Source organism: Dromaius novaehollandiae, chromosome 9, assembly GCF_036370855.1.
Source record: "Dromaius novaehollandiae isolate bDroNov1 chromosome 9, bDroNov1.hap1, whole genome shotgun sequence".
Taxonomy (NCBI): domain Eukaryota; kingdom Metazoa; phylum Chordata; class Aves; order Casuariiformes; family Dromaiidae; genus Dromaius; species Dromaius novaehollandiae.
In genome coordinates, this window is record NC_088106.1 from 3,803,424 (window position 1) to 3,819,239 (window position 15,816).

General features: G+C 40.0%; 1 protein-coding gene across 3 annotated transcripts in view; it reads left to right on the forward strand.

The window, feature by feature from the left end:
* The window catches only part of OTOL1 (otolin 1), a 60,258-nt gene that overhangs the window by 7,417 nt on the left and 37,025 nt on the right, over positions 1 to 15,816 (forward strand). For all 3 annotated transcript variants that reach the window (XM_064516575.1, XM_026105759.2, XM_064516576.1), the window contains exon 2: positions 8,186 to 8,257. The gene's annotated coding sequence lies outside the window, so the exon portion shown is untranslated. The remainder of the gene's footprint in view (positions 1 to 8,185; positions 8,258 to 15,816) is intronic.

The following is a 15,816-nucleotide window of genomic DNA, read 5'->3' on the forward strand; positions in this document are numbered from 1 at the left end:
CACTTGGTTCAGATCACTGAGTCAGTAGAAATCTAAGCAGAAGAGAGCTGACAGATTTTGCTATCAATAAGCTGTTAGATAACTGTAGGCATCTGCTTCAGTATTACCTCTAGTGAAAAGCATATTTGGTAGAATATATTAAGACAGGAAAATACCACCTTTAGGTTTTTATGCTGAGTCATGCATGCTTTGCATTGATTTCTTATCCTTCCTTTTGCAGTTCTGTAAGTCTTAAATACAGTATTTATGCTATATACTAGTTTTCTGTTTTACTATCATATTCTTTAGTGTCTATGTGATCTATTACCATAAACACATTTCTTCATTTTATGCTGTATTATGTTTCATTTCTATTCATTAGACTATCCAGATATTTAACACTGTATCAATGGGTGCATTGACATTTGAGTTAATGAATGATATTGAACTTATTCAAATTGATGTGAGTTTGCCCTTAGATTTGAAATAGATTTCGTACCTGACCCTTAAAAATACTGCTCTGTCTCTGATCTACCAAATGATACAGAGGCCACAGTATTAAAAAGAATCCATGCAGTGTGAAGGGAAAGTGAGCACACCATTTTAAAACAATTTTAACACAGGTTTGCTCTCATTCTTAAATACGGATGACTGGACCTTTGAATAAATAGCTGTATGTGTTTTGCTTGAATGCTCAAGTGCCAAGGCAAGAAAAGTCAGAACACTGTGTCTGTGGAGATGTGCCAGCCAGAACAGTTGGCTCACAGCAGCTTAATTTTCAGTAAAAATTTTAATAAATAGAAGCAGAGAATGAAAAATTCATAGGAAAGACGTTCCTGTGATTAATTTAACAGACCACCTGAGGTCACTATTCCCTCATACAAATTGGATCTAGGAATGGAGCCCATGAAGCTACCAGAGAAGCTCTTAGGGCTACTTGCCCAGTTAGAGCTGTTCTGCCCTTCAAACAACAACAAAAAATCTGTAGGAGCAATTTCATTCTGGTTTGGGCAGCTCTTTTTCCAGACATCAGCCTGTTGTTTTAAATGTAAAGCTTAGTGGTTCAACACTCAGGAGTCTAAGAACAAAAGTAAACATGGTGTTCTAGGCTTTTTTTCTTTTTTTTTAATATGGACTGTAAAATAAACTTGGGGTGTCAAGCAACATACACAGCTTCTAGGACATTAAGCACTTCCAAGTGATAAACAAATAAAAAGGCCGTGATTTAACTGCAGGATTACATTAAGATGGAAGGGTTGTGCAATAACAATGAAAGATCTCTGTGAGAACCACTGTAAAACTTAGGGTTTTTTTAAGAACTGTGATAATAACTAGGCTGTATTTTTAGTTATCAAGGGCCTGAACCTGCATGCATGCTTAGCAATTTCAGTTTGCTGCCTATTGCATGAGGTACTTATTTGGGGAATTAAATTGTTTCTGGTTAGAGAGGAGACAAATAAAAGCATATTCAGTACTCGGGGTGGGGGGAAGTGGGGCTCCGTCAACTGAGCTGTTACGGATTCAAGGTGGAGGCGATAGCTTGTCATGCCTGTTGAGCTCTTGAAGCTGTAGGAGGTATTCCTGTGCTGGAACAGACTGTGCTGTGCCCGTGCATGGGGTGATAACTGTCTGCTTCCACATTTAGTAGGGGCCAGGCTCTAGTTCCCTGCAGAGGCCAGCCAGCAGCCTGGCTGACCTGGAGGTATTCTCCCCGGTGTGTGCAGTGGCTGCTGCTATTGCTCCTACCTACGTCTGTGGGTAGTACTTCTGGCCTGTTCCTTTAGGAACTTTAGGCTCTTGTTACCCTTTATCGATTGCAGCCATGAAGTTGCAAACAAGTAATTTCAGCAATGCAGTGCGTGCAGAGCTGTACTTCAGAAGAGGTAATGCTGCTTCAACTTGCCTTGTTCCTGCATATCTGGCTTTGGACTCAGAGTGCTATGAATGGAGGGGATAGCACCAGCTAATCCCCTTGGGACATGACATTTCCATAGACTGCTGTCTGCAGGATAATCTGCACTCTATTTACTGGGATACTGCTCCAATTATCTTCCAGTTCCTGACTATTTCTTCAGTTCCTTGTAAGGGCAGTAATGAAGGCGATTTATGTGTACAGACACACTCCTAAATCATATGTAATGCTTTATTTACAAGAAACATTCTGCTTATTTAGAAATAAAATAGGGAATTAATATTTGAGCCGTAACCCTCACAGAGTATTATATATATATGTATATATAATTTGGAAGATGCCTTTTGGGGTACTTCTTCATTAATTAAAAAAAAGTAAAAGGATCTAAGTAAAATTAAGCAGCCAAGTTTAAATGATATTCAGTGTAGCTACAGGACATCCATGTATCAGTGGCCACAGTGGCTCAAAAAATTCCTCTGGGCATCTCTGAGTTTTTAACTTGCTTCACTTTGGTCATCCACTGTACAGTATGAGCCACAAACATTATTACTGGTGAGCTTCAGTACAGGAGCAGGAACAAAGAGATCTGAGAGGAAACTAATTTAAAATAGCTTCGCAACAGAAACCTGCATATTGTGTCACTATGCTTTGAGTTGATCAACAGATAAAACCTGTGCATTACACCATCAAGCTTTAAGGCGGTTCTTTGCAGCACACATCTATGGTTTAGTTTCCTTTTAACTAGGTCATGTGTTGTGTGGAACTTGCATATAAGACATATTTGATCCAGTGCAGTTTGGAAGTGCAGGACATACTTCAATAATGTTTGAAAGAACAGCAGATTAACTTTAGGCTGTGCAAGGTATAATACAGAACTATTGCTAAATCCTGCCATTTGTCAGCAGAGGGAGATAGTTCTCAGTCTTCCTTGCTATATGTTGAACAAGCCTGAAACGGCTGAATTCTCCGTGTGCCAGAAGTCTTTTGGTGCAAACCCAGTACTGCACTGGTGCAGTCAGAGGCACATGTGGATGCACACAGCAATGTTACACAGAAAGGCAACCTCTTTTTTGTAAATCCCTGGAGCCTTTTAAGAAATGTTGCTACAGGTCATGGGGTTAGTAACAGATGAATTTTTCTTAGTAGCCTTTAAAAAACAAAATAACCCAAATCATAAAGTTACTTAAATTAATATTCACAATAGAAGAAGCAGACATCCTTAATGCATGAAATACAATATTCTTAGGCTTATTGGAAGGGAAAATTCTGCTAGTACAAACTTCTGTTCTTTAACAGCTCCCATCCCCTATTCTGCATTTATCAAACATCACAGGTTATTGTTTCTTGATAGCCACAGAAATCGAACCTCTTTCTTTACCATCAGGATAACCTCAGCAGCTCAGCTGTTACACTTGGTCCTATCAATGTGCTATAATGTCAAGGAAACTCTCTTTGCTAATCAATTCTTCATTGCTATGTAATACTTGGCTTTTTTGATGAGATTGCAAAAAAGGCTGCTCTCCTATTTTAAAGCAGGGTGGCAGTTCTATTGTGATACTGGTACCTGCCAATATATCTGTTAGAGCCAGTGGAGAGAGTACAGCCAATTTCCGTAGATGAATTCAACTCAATCTCTTTTATTAGAATTTTTCTTTTTTTAGTATAGAAGATCACAGCAGGTCTTGCTACTCAGTTCAGTGTTTACACTACCTGACTTGGGGAACAGGCATGTCCAAGGTTTAATTTTAAGCAAAGCATGGACAAGAGCTGGGAAATCTTGCTTTAATACTGGTATACCTGTTGCCTGTACTGGGATGTATTAGACCTGAAGCTCAGTCAGGAATAATTACCTTTAAAAAGGTAAATATTTGTTCTTCAAGACATGATAGGAATCTCAGAGAGTATTGTACAGTAGCTGTTTGCTTTTCATGAGCCTTTTGTAATCTTTCCCGTCTCAGCTAAAAACATCTCATCCCAGTAGCTGAGATCAAGGACATGATGCACTGAAAGGTTTGGAGCTGCCAGGAAAGGATCCAAACCGAATGTGAACTCTGGGCATATGTATCACCAAAGTAAATATATTTTTGTAGTATCTGTATTTTCATATATTAGCACTTTGAGTTCCCCTGTGAGACTCTTTGAGAGCTCTGTAGGAGCTGTGAAAATAATGATATGCAGGTAGAAATATTTTGCACGTTATGTCTGTTGTGGACACTGTTGACGTTTCCTACACTCTCCTCGCTCTAGCCAGCTGAAGATGAAACCAAGCAGGGAAGAAGCCAGAAGCAGTTCAGTGAACTTGTTCTAGGAACAAACCCATATCCCTTTGGTTGGGATGTACGCTGCTGCTCCCCCCTCCAACATTGCTTTCTTGGGTAGAAACAAAGCACAAGAGTATGTTGGAGGCAGGAGCCAGATGTTTCAAAGTGCCTGAAAGGACCAGCTGTTGATGCTTTATAGGGGAGAAAGAGAAGCAAAAAGCAAAGTGAAGCAAAACAACACAACATTGTTGGTGAAAAACAGGTAAAATAAATGCTAAGTGGAAATGATCCCACTTTGCAAGGGGGCCTCGCAGAGCCAACTGGAGGGGGTAGGAGAGCAAGGTGATATAAAATGACAGCCCTTGATGGATTTTCTGCACAAGCTGGAGGAGCTGGTCTGCAGTAAATCATGCCCTCTCTGAGCAAAACAGCAGCTAGACAGTTTTAGGAAGAGAGGTGCTGAGTGTCTTGCTTTTGTCCAGTTTTGACACTTTCTTCACTAAGCAATGGTAATATCCCCGGAGTCCCTTTGCCAAACTTACGTCACTGGGATCATCATTGGAGGCAGAGCTGGGTTGCAACATAATCCCATTTGAACAGGCCCAGGGCAAAAGGAGCCTGAGAACTGATCTGTATGATAATAGTTAAGTCATTCCTCAGAGTGTGGGCTGATAAACAGAAAATTACATACATAGTCAGGAAAGGAAAACATGGGATGGGGAGGAGAGGAACACTGCCCTCCCGGGGCTCTGCCAGAGCGCTTGAGCGTTTTAGCACTGAGTGTCATACAAATACCAGTAACTTTCTACTGAAGTAGCAGGTTCGATGAATGTAATGGCAGTTAACCCTTTTTTCTTTTTCTTTTTTCTTTTTTTTTTTTTTTTGCTTACAACAATCTCTGTGATGGTGTATGCATTTTATAATTATTCATCAAGATACGTTCCCAGGATGAGGTGTGGCAATTTTTAGTGGGTTGAATTTCTCTTTCCACCACTCTTACCTTTCTGGCACATGCCCTACATGGAGATCTGACACATCTCTACTAAAAGATGTCTGCACAGGCATTGCTGTGCTCTAAAATTGCAAAACCTGAACTTAGTGTACATGCAACAGACTTTTAATATAAAGGTACAGACTGTAGATTGCTCTTTGTTAGTGGAAACTTTTGCAAAGCTGATGTGAATGTTTGCAACTCATGATTTATTTAGGACTGTATGCATTTATGTAAAAGACAACCTCAGTAATGCTAGTTTTGTTATGGAAGATTTGTTGGAAAGAACAGGCTGCGCATGCAGGGCGGTTGCAATTAGATGCATTCAGGGCCCAAGTCCTGTTTTCTTGATCATGATGTTTGTATTGAGTAGATTTTAGAAGGATAGAAAGCTGATACTGAAATAGGTTTGGGGATCTGAGGTATTTTGGTGCCACCAAAATATGTCTAAGTCAAGAAAGAGCTTTTGGATACTAAAAAGTTTGGGCTAATGGGTTACAAATTAGCTATGTCTCTTCAGATGTGAAATGCTTTGAATATAGGAGGCACTTAGCATTTATTTGTTCTTGTCCACACTACACATGAGGCAACACTGACCGCTGAAAATCAGTGCTAACTCTAGGCATGCTCCCTGTAATAGTAAACTAATTCTACCTGATTTCCTGATATAAGTATTCTCTGGCAGCCTTAGATGTTCTTGCAGTATTAAGGTATGACTGAGATATTTTCATAACCTGGGTTCTTCAAACTCAGTGGCAAAATATTCTGAGGAATTGATCTATTATGGTCAAAATTAGTCATGCTTTGAACCAAGCTACCTTCATTTAGTTCAGACCAAGTTTTCCGCACTGTTTGGAAGGAAGGAGAGTAGACGAGCCTGTTTTGTTTCCATTCTAGCCACTGGAGTGGCTGGGGGAGCTCTGTGCTATTACTGTGTGCTCACATTCAGCCTTTCTTGCCTTCTGAGGACCTAGGGGCATTGCAGGTGTCTGACCTTCTTTGTCAACTGACAAATGCTGCTATTACACTGAATTTTCTGTTTTCTGAGATTTAAGGTATTTTATTTTGCCAGAACTTTTTGATCATTTCAACTCCCCTGACTCCCTTGGCTGCAACAAGTTTGAGGCAGGTCTGCACGTAGCATGAAGTCTGCTGTGGATGTAGTAGTTGATGACCTGTGCCTTAAGAGGAGTCTAACTTTTCTACTGACTCCCCAGGTTTTTTAGTTTCTGTTTATGCCTGGGTTGGAGGGAAGTGCCCATACAAACTCAGTGAGGAACCATGTCTTGTGCAGAAGGCAGCTGGGGAGTATGAACACAAAGAGATACCTCGTAATTTAGCTGGCCAATGATCCGGATTTATTTTTTAATTGTGATTTTGCATTCCCTTCATCTGATGGACCATCCTGCTGTCTTTCTGGAAATAGTGAGAAGGTTTGCTATTGCTGCTGTCAGCGAGGCCGCGGGACAGGCATGACATGAGAAGCTGTTGATGTCTTCTGCTGTCTTGGCCTCCATTGCCACATGCTGTTTGCTGACCTCCAGCTGCAGGTCGCTGGTGACCAGTACTCCAGAAAGGAGAGGAGTGGCTGTATTTGTCTTGGTTTTTCACTAAATCCTGCTCTTGTCAGTACCCAGATGCACACAGGGAGTCCAAATAAATAAATTGTTCTCCTGTCTTGGCTAGGAAGCTATCTGGAGTTGCTAAACAGAGAAAAACAGGCTCTATGCAGAAAGGAGTTTGTAGTAGGATAAGAACATGGTGATTTGCTGATATAGCTGTGGTTTGGTATTTTAGAAATAAATAAAATGACTTAGGGACTCGCACACAGTGTGAGAGAAGAGCATTGCTTTTCATATGGTACTGGATGGTGATCATTTTGTGTGATTGTGAGGAAATTCTCACAAGCTCAGTAATCTTTAATTTGAATATTACTTTTTCTGCTTTAATTTTCAAAGGCTCAGCTTGAAATACTGCCATTTGTCAATATATACACTCAAGAGTGCAGTAATTCACCTGAGAGGGTAGGCTGAATTTCTGCAAATACTTTCTAGTGCTGTACAAGATTAATCTGCAGTTCCTATGGTTCTGTTGACTGTTACTACACCCTGCTGTACTGCTTGTATTTAGAGATCCACTTTTATGGTGGCTTAAGTAGGTTTTTTTTTTCTTGGCTTCCACATAATTAGCAAAATTAAACTCTAGAAGTGGAGCATTGCCCTGGTAACAGAGAGCTGAGGGGAGACCCAGACACAGTATGTTGTATTCACAGTCTTGATTGATAACAACTGTGTACATGCTGAACAAGGCTAATACTGCGCATATAACAAGAACAGGACAACATCTGTATTTTGAAGTAGTACAGCAGAGCTTCTTTCCACTGAGATAAGAATCTCATCACATACCATTTTTACCACTCCTTAACTCTGTAGGCAAGTTTCCAAGAGGCATCTCTGTGGAGTACATTGCTCACACATTGTAGTGTTAGCATGTTATTGATTGATGATATCCGTTTGCTCTTTTGGAAGGTTTATCTAAAACAGAACCTTTATAAAAATGATTATTTTAAATACCTTAATGACATTTTTCACTTGATAAAGGAGAAGAGGCACTAAGGTTTTTAATGATAACCATATAAATGCTTATCAGTGGAAAAAATAACGTAACTTTTCTTTTTTTACTGAATCTGCATCCAAAGCAAGAATCTTAAATTATGGTCAAATAGCAGCAATAATAAAACCTCAGAAAATGTTTGTACTTGGGCATGTTTAATATTTCAAAACTTTTCAGAAACACAGTCTTTCATTTTTCAGGGAATTCCGTGTAGATCAAATTGGACACCCAGGTGATGATCTGTCTCTACAAGTGACTAGTTTGAACCCAGGTGCCCTCTGTCTATTCCCTGAAAATGTGTAGGGCAGGCAATGGCAGGTTCCCCCGCCAGCCACTTTAGACTATTTTGCTAGACTTTTCTAGAAAGATCAATGGAAAGGATGAGGATGTCGCTTTAACCACTAAATATATGTATTCCTCTTCTGTCAGGTAAACTGGAAGGCAGGGACCATTCGGAGGATATGTAAGAGAACGAAGAGGGACTGGGAATATCCCACTTAAGTAAGTAATAGTCACTGCCAGCCTTAGCTGGCAGCCTATAATTAGAGCCTTCTTTATCCCACTGACTAGCCTCTGAGCTATACTGTTGATAATGTATTTGATGTTCCATATTTTAAATCATGTGGCAAAATTAGTACACCAAAATAATTCAGAAATAAGCCCCCTAGATATGTCAAGTCATTATTAACTCTGCTGATCATTACTGGTTTCCTGTATAAAAACACAGATAAGGGAAAGGGCTCTGGGAACCCTTTTTCAATAATTTTTCTTTAGCAAAGGCTGGCTGGAAGTGTTTCAGGAAGACCCTTCTGGAAGTGCATTGTCTGGACAGATGCACATGTAGTTGTCCTAAGTAATGGATTTGGGAGGTGATCCATGAAATTGGCCAGGAAACCTTTGCAGCAGGATAAATGCTGGCTTTGATTAAATGAAATTAAGAAAATGAATTTTAAACAAGGGAGGTATGGTGCTGGCCATCTGAGCCCAAAGATTTCTCAGCATTTAATTTAATGATGAATTTGTACTTTCAGGGTGACTGCAGATGGAACTAGTTCATCTTCCTTTCTGCTTTTGTTTCATTTATTGCTGTTGGATTATTGATTTTATTCACTCTTACCATAGTGCTTTTATTTGCTTTTTTTTTGGTGTAAAAATGTCCAGCTGCTGTTCTCAGCCCAAACTACAGTTAGCATAGAGTAATAATGGCGCAGGTAACTGCAGTCAATGTGGGGTAATAAGCAGGAGAGAGTGTCCTGCCAACGTATTTTTTAAGAAAGAGACCCATACTACACTCTTTCTCATGGAGCACCAGCCTGGAGACGTTGCTCCTGTGCTGCACATACCAAGCTGTGTGCTGATGTTATTGGCAGCTCTGGGAAAGTGTGCACCCTCCTCCCATGGCTTACTGCTATTACAGGAAATGGTAATTCCACATTTACATTAAGACGTAATGTAATGGAAACCTCTTTCTATCACCTATGAACAGCTTCATCTAACAGGGAAAAAGATTTTCAGAATCACAGGTTCCTAAGCTGTGGTACAGTCTCAGCCTGTTGAAAGTGATGTCCTACAATACCTTACCTCTGCTCTTTTAGCTGGGGAAAAAATGGTTCTATTTACTGCTGTGTTCTGGAAAAAATGCTTGGGAAACCTCCTGCTGGAGCCCATTAATTTTAAATATGAAATAAGGAGAGATATTTCAGCTTTGATAGTAGAAAGGGAAGAATGAAGAAAATTGGAAAAAATTCAAAAGGCTGTTCAGCAAAGAGGTTATTTTCAGCTCTCTCTTTCCATCCTCTCAACTACCTCTTATCCCAAAATGCCTTTAAAATTTAGTAAACCAACTGAAGACACCCCCATCCCCCAAAATGTTTTCAGTTCACAAATGCTGCAGAGGGCAGTTAGAGGAGGATCTCCCAAAGAGAAACTGCTGCTGCTTTCCTCCAGGTGCCTTCTGCAAAGCTGTAAAAAGTCAAAGGGAGGAACAAGGAAGAAGTGCTTTACTGGAATCCTTACATGAGAGGTCAATGGAAATTCCTCTTCCTGAACAATACCTGTGCATGTAGAAGATTGTTCCGTTTGCTTTAAGTTAAACATTTAAATTACAATATCACACTGGGGCATGTGCTCCTTGAAATATAAGAAAGTGCTTTTCCTTGTAGTACTAGAAGCAGGTCAGTTCTGCTTGATGCTGTTGGGGACAAAAAGCCTTTTTGAGAAATTACAAGATAAATTCTTATTGAAAACAGGATTGATGCAAACATGTCAAGGCATTTATACTACTGTATTATCTAGTTAAGAAATAGCTCCTAACATCCTATCCTCAAAAGATCATATTTTCAATTCAAGCACTTACTTGTTAGGTAAATCTTTTCATTTCTTTCTCTCCAACATTTGGGTTGATACTTTTAATCTGTTTTATAGACCATTTTCATAGAATTTTTCACAGGTACTTATTATTTGTCTCATCTCAATGTCAGTTTAGTACTGTAAGTGTGCTTACAAACTCAAGTCTGCCTCTGAGAAAATGAGTGTCATACATATACACTGATACATTTGTCTCAAATAGTTGCAGATTTTGATGACTGGTGTAATTAGGCCACCTCACAGCAGTGTCTTACTTCATCAGCAGTCTCCCTCAAAGAAAGCACTTAGTATGCAGAATAGAACAGGCTCAAGGTAGGGAAGGCACATAGGTATTACAATGTCCCAGTAAAAAGGTAAGAAAATAATTGTCATAAACAATTGTAGAGAACTTAGATGTGTGTGTGTGGGGGGGGGGGGGGGGGGCCAGGGGGACAAACCAACTTTTTAAAGCATCATTTCAAATACTAAAACAGAGATGCCACGTCACACCTTTTTTTGTGGTTAAACTTTGGGAATATAAACTATGTGGCAGTATATCTTATGTTGCATCTGTAATAGCTTCACAGTGCTCAACTAATAGTATATAAGCAGAGGTTACAGATCCTGCCTGAACAATCTGACAATCCAGCCATTGCCTAAACAGCTTGATACCTAATATTTGCTGATTAACAACTAATTTTACTGATAGAATAGCTCTAGGCCTTCAGCTCCCACTTGAGCCTAAACTGCTATAATCCCCAGCATACACAGCTATTCTTTGCCTTAACTTGAAGCAAGTCAGCTGTTCACAGGTGAATTTGGGCACATTTATGATCTGCTTGTATTGGTAATAAGAACAAAATGAGTTAAAGTGGTTTGGCTCAGGTGTAAACCAGAGCCTCAACACAACTACCAGGTACAATTTGAATGTGGCCTCTGGCAACCACCATCCCTGTGCATCTCCAAGAGCTACCATCAGGACCTGTGAACATGTTTGCAGAGGATCTTCAGCTTTAAGTTTAGGGGTTTTTTTCTACACACACACACACCCCAACACCCTCCCACCCCCCACCCAGAGCAGGGATCTCAGGCAGGAACATGGGTCCCAAATGAGGATGAACATGGCAATCCAGATGTGGATCTACTTGAGCAGTTGTGGAACCTTGCCCCAGAATATTAGCAAAAAAATAGCCGTTTTGTATGATATTGACCTGGACCACACACATCCAGAGTATTTGCAAACAAAGTGAAAGCACAGAAAGAGCCAAGTCATGCGCTAAAATATTGTTTCCTGAAGAAACAATCTTTATTTTGTTTCTGAAAAATTGCATACACATGTTCAGATATGTTCAGCCTTCAAAACATGTCTTAATTTCTGACAAAGTTCAGAACACATCATTCTTTTAAGCATGCAGGACCCCACTGCAGCTTAATAAAGTTTTTTTTTTTTTGAAATCCTTTATCTGTGCAAACATTATTTGAAAGCTACTTACATTTTACACCTCTCACTTCTAATAACATTAGCATCAGCTGTTAGATTCATGCACTGCATAGCTATAGCTTGCAATTTGGCATTAACATTTGATTTAGATGTAAAGTGAAAAACAAAAACCTTACATTGTTGAAGAAACTTCCCACAGGCAATTACAATAAATCTCATTTCTTCTTTGTAAAGGAGATCTCTGTATCAAAGTTTCATTTGAATGCTTCAGACTTCCCTGCAGTTATTAAAATATTACTTCCACTCTATATACTGGATCATCTTCCTCTGGTGCAAACATGCACTTTGCTTGCCTCTGAATGGGAGCTAAAAGAAAAAAAACTTCTCAGTTTGTATCGAAGGCAGCAGGAGTGCACTGAAACACTCACTTCTGTTTCTCTCCCTTGTTTTCAGTAAATTTTTACTACTGCAATTAGGACATCTAAACTCAGTAGCAGCAACTTAGATGCTAAAAACTGGATTCAGGTTCATACCTCCTCTACTTTCTCCTCTAATTTCTTCCATCCATTAAAAACAGAAGTCAATTACCAGACAGACATTAGTATTCAATCATGCTGTATTTCACTCATGCTCCTTATATTCCCTGGTCTGTCAAAAAAAGAAAGGCATATTTTGCCACTGCACTCTGTTGGCAGAAGTTGTGTATAAGCAGCAAAATACCCCTCCTCACAGTCACCGTAAACAGTCTTTGCTGTTTCATATATGCCAATATGATTAAATTAGGGTGAAGAAAATGTGCAAAACTACACTTTAAAAAGCATGCAATTCTAGAATACCTGCCTTCCATTATGATAAAAAATTAAGTTCTAGATGTGTTAGAGTAGAAGACATCCCTGAATTCAAGGGATTCATCATACATGAATATTTTTCTTACAGTGAACCAGCTGAATTAGATAAGTGTTTCCTTCTGGATGATGCATTTCATTATCACACAGCAAAAGCTGGCTTGTGCTTTATTTAACTGAGCCTGTGTAGCCAGTAGTCAGCATTACTCTGGTTTTCAGCTATGGTAATTAAGCAAGCCATGTTTTGTAAGAGAAAACAGTATTTTCATAACTGCAAAACTGCTTCAGAACTCAAATAAATACACAGAACTGAAGATGACATTTCATTTCACAAGTTGCAAGAGCTGCTAATTACTACGGAGGCAAGTTCAGTTCATGACGGAAACAGTGCTTTCAGGCTGGCCTCCAAATATCTGGGAGAAGAACTCAAAAGCCAGGCGGACGTGGATGGGGATGAAGACGTAAGCAGTGTAAACCACCATAGCAAAAACAGTCACAGTGACGGTGTGGAACATGGACTGCTCCCAGGGCTCCAGCACATAGCTGCAGGTGATCAGCAGGTACTGGTAGTACAGCCAGTAGAAATAGTCCTTCACAGGCTTAATATCCATCTTCAGCTTTTATTGATTTTGAGAAGACAACCTGTAACAATAGAGAAGCCTGGATTACCACTGCTGTAGAAAGAAAGACCTAGAAATAAAAACTGCCATGGTGAATATTGTATCAAGTTCAGTAGTACCTGGTAATTGTTACATAAAAGAAAGGTCAATTAGAAATAAAGAGGCAGTGCCATCACCAGCCTCTGCCTTCCTGGAGCAGAGGCAAACAGCCTTTAGCTTTGGGAACTGCTACCTGCGGTAATTAAGGTTGTATCAGTTGGGCACTCTAAATTCCTGCATTCTGATTATGAATATGTTTTGTTACTCATCCTGCAGTAGCCTATTAGCTTGTAAAGGCACAGGGTTCACATGGAAGTCAGGGAGATATGCATTTAAAAGGGAAGGCTTTGAGCCAAGTTCTATAGATGAGGATGGCAGTGTGCTTTGGAATGAAGATGAGTTTAAAGAACTGCTCTGTAAAACCCCCTCTGCTTACTTCTGATAATCGTTTCTTAAATCCCAACAACTGTAGAATACTAAAAAAAAGACAGGCTGTGAAGGGTGGGGGAGAAGTCATTTCAAATTGCACAACAAGTTTTTTTTCAGCTCATTTCAAAGAAACACTCTTTAATTTGCAATGTATCTTATCTAATGCAAGTTACAAGTCTAGGAAAGAATTTCCTCTCAGGTAATACCTTTGTGCATTCATTATTCCTGTCTCTACACACAGAGTAGAATGGCTGAGCAAGTATTAACTAGGAAGTGGGTTTTGCCTTCCACTATTTCTTGGTAAAGTTGCTTTTCAGTATTTTACATAGTCTTTAAATTCAGGTTAAAAACACCTACTTATAGAAAAATACAGAGGTAAAATTATAAAAAATAAGGCTTCACAGAGACATTCCTTTAGGGTCTTTTTTTTTGAATTTCAAGTCAAAACATGCTGGCCAGATCAGCTTGTAGTAAAAGGGAATACAGGAGACTTTAATCCTGCTGGAAACCCCTTCAGTGTAGCATTTTGTTCTATGATCTGCTGCCTAAACTGCAAGGTGTAGAGATACTTGGATACTTGGCAGTTAAGTGCACACACCTTGAGGAAGCATATTTCTTCATCTTTTTTCCTTTAGGTCACCAGTACAGCCAATTGTTAAGGTTCAACATTGCTGTATTATGTTCCAGACCAAAAGCATACTACCAAACCTAGCTTCCTGAGAGCTATACAAGCAGTGTCCCTCCCTGCCTTCTTTAAGGAAGGAAACAAATGCAGTCTCATCCTAAATGCGGCAGACCTTTTCTGATTAAATTAGCACTCCAATTGACTTTCCAACACTGCTGATAAGGGAGCTGCCTCTGATCTTGGCTCCCCCTCCTTCACCCCTGTTCTGGCTCCTTTCCCAGCATTTCTCCTTCCTCCCTGCTGTTTCCTATCCAGATCTCTTCACATCTGTTCTCCAGGTGCTCCTTAACTCAGCACCCTCAAAAGGCAGCTTCTTTGGCTGGCAAGAAGTGCAATGAAACTGTAAATACTGTGCACTAAAAAAGGGAGGAGGAGTTTTTATATTAGGAAATTTTTATACAGAAAATTTCTGTGCTTGACCCATCACCCACCCAGTTACTTTCCACCAGCCCTTTAACCTCAGCCCTCAGTACCTTCCCTAATATATCCTTTTTCCTCCTTTTCCCAGAGCACTGTGTTTCCTTCATTTCCCTCTTCCCCTTATTGTCTCCTAGGCTACACCTCCTAACCAAGGGACTTCCTACAAGCTTTTTGGAGGGGAGGTCACTTACATTTTAAATCTAGCAATGGCTATCTTTGCTACAAACAGCTTCACTTGTAAAGGTACAGGCTGGAGAGAAAGGGCTGCCATTGGTTTCTGTCCTGGTATTAATGGAAGATGATTCCTTCCAGATAAATTATTATAAGGCAGAACTCAAGGGGCCTTAAAGCCTTGAAAATATTGTAAGGCCTGTAGTAAGAATGGCATAGTTGGCAAACTGTGACTCACTGGGAGCCAAAAGTGTCTCTATAACTTCTGCAAAAAGAACAGCATTTTTCAATGAATAGGTTAAGCCCTTTGCTATACAACTGAAACTGAGCATAATGGGTCTTCTTACACTAAGCAGGATTACAGTATTTACACTGGGGTTATACCTGTGCTAGTTAAGCACCTTTCTTGTTTAAGTAACTGTTAAGCCTGACTGCTGTGCTGAGAAACTGCAAGGCTGGAGTGCTTGCTCACTCGCTGTGCCTGTGTAACTATGAGTTTACTGGGGGGTAGCGGAGCAGTTTCGAGGAGAGACCCCGCAGGTTAACAGAGCTTCCTGCCGACAGCAGCACATACACTTTTATGTGTAAATACAGAGCTGGTATGCCTTCATTGGTATAAGGAAAAGCCAAAGATACTGAAAGATTTCCCCAAGCTGAGTTTACTGATATTAGGCCAAGCCACTGGGCTGCACACTCACCACTATCATCTGCTGGATATCCTTATTTTGGAGAGACATGTAAACGAAGTATGAAATAAAATAATGAACAGACCTTTTGGTTTATACTTCTCAGTGTTTTACAAAGATACCATTGCATTTTCTCTAGCCTGGGGACCACATTTCAATCAGCTCGGTCACAGCTTTCCTAGCAACACTGGCCGAGTCCATAAACTAGCACGTGCTTTAGTTCTTCCCATATTTACCATGCAAGGAGATAAACTGATCCTCAGGCGCTTGGATACAACTGTAATGAGACTCCTCAAACTGGCAAGTAGAATGCAAGCCTTCTTAATAGAGAGACTGCGTGGTCTCCGAATGAACGATAAAGGTTGAGATAGGTAAAAG